Genomic DNA, 1,854 nt, shown 5'->3' on the forward strand with positions numbered 1-1,854 from the left:
CTGAAGAAATAGAGACAGGAATGGTGTAGCAGTCACACTGGTAGCCCTCCAGAACTCCACTTTCCTGTAGGCATTGCTCGTATCCCGACCCTTCGTGTGTCTTCAGCATCCAGACTGTGACTGTGTGTCATTAAGGAGACCCTAACAGAAACTACGGAGAAGGCAATGGCACCCCACTCCAGCATTCTTGCCTGGAAAATCCCATGGACGGAGGAGCCTGGTGGGCTGCAGTCCATGGGGTCGCGAAGAGTCGGATATGACTGAGCAACTTCCCTTTCACTTTTCACTTTCCTGCACTGGAGAAGGAAATGGCAACCCACTCCAGTGTTCTTGCCTGGAGAATCCCAGGGACTGGGGAGCCTGGTGGGCTGCCGTCTGTGGGGTTGCACAGAGTCGGACACAACTGAAGTGACTTAGCAGCAGCAACAGAAACTAATGCTTTCATTTTCATAAAGATTGAATCTGGGGAACGTGAGAAGAAAAGAACCCTTGTTAGGTAAGTTTGGTGTATAGGTTGGGAATGAATCTATATATGTGGGGCGTAGGACCAACTTCTGTGGGGAGTTGCCTAGCTGAAGGGAAAGTTTTTATATAGGATTTTATAAAACTGATACTAATTTGAAAATAATTATTTAAACTATATTCAAATCCAGGAAATATAAAAACAAGGTAATTAACTTCAGTTAAGAACTTTAAAATGGTAAATAAAATATTTTACCATTTGATAAATTATTTTTATTTCTTCTAAGACCTAAATGAAAGGATAATAAAGGAATATTAAACTGTATAAATCAACACAAGCTAAGAGAATTGGACAGGAGATATTACTGGAGAAGAGAAGTCACAGGAGGTCTAAGAAGGTGGAGGAAGCCATAATATAATTTGCGCAGAAAAGGGTAATGATAAACAGTGTACCTAAGACTCAGAGCTGACAAGTACAAAAAGGGAGATGCGGTGAGACAATCATGGTGTAAGTCTTATTAGAACAGTTGCAACTCCTTATTTCTCTATCCCTTGTGCATAGAACTCCCAGCATCTATGCCCCAGGCAAAAGTCCAGCTTCCCATCTGATGACCTTAGAGCTTGCTGCTGCTGCTGCTAAGTCGCTTCAGTCATGTCCGACTCTGTGTGACCCCACAGACAGCAGCCCACCAGGCTCCCCCATCCCTGGGATTCTCCAGGCAAGAACACTGGAGTGGGTTGCCATTTCCTTCTCCAATGCATGAAAGTGAAAAGTGAAAGTGAAGTCGCTCAGTTGTGTCCAACTCTTAGCGACCCCATGGACTGCAGCCCACCTTAGAGCAGACAGCAGCAAATCTGGCCTGCTTTCTGTTCTTTTAAATAAAGTTTTACTGAAAGACAGCCTGCCCATCCATTTATATGTTATCTGTGCTGTTTTTGCACAGCAGAGGCAGAGTTGCATTGTTGCTACACAGACCATGTGACCTGCGAAGCCTAAAATACTTATTTTCTGATTCTTTACAGAAAAAGTTTGCGAATCACTGCTGTAGACTTGAGCCCACCAGATGAAATACACCTATACATTCAGAGCTCCAGTAAACTTTCTAGTACCCTGCTTTAAACCTGAAGGGACATTTAGGCATCACTTGACATGCAGGAAGAAACCCTCTTCAAGAAAGAGATAGTCCAAATTAAATGAGCAAAATAACAAAGAGATCTGGTTTGTTAACCAAAGAAGAAATGGTTTTTACAACTAATGAATTGGAAGGCTCCAACAATGACAGAGGAATCCCTATTGTGAGAATTCCTATGAGGTTATTTTTGTTAATAAAGCAGATTGATATTTCTAATTGGTGAGTGGTAGGAGTTCAACATCAATTGATTCCCATTTAA

The sequence above is a fragment of the Bubalus kerabau genome, chromosome 18 (genome assembly GCF_029407905.1).
Source record: "Bubalus kerabau isolate K-KA32 ecotype Philippines breed swamp buffalo chromosome 18, PCC_UOA_SB_1v2, whole genome shotgun sequence".
NCBI classification, from domain to species: domain Eukaryota; kingdom Metazoa; phylum Chordata; class Mammalia; order Artiodactyla; family Bovidae; genus Bubalus; species Bubalus kerabau.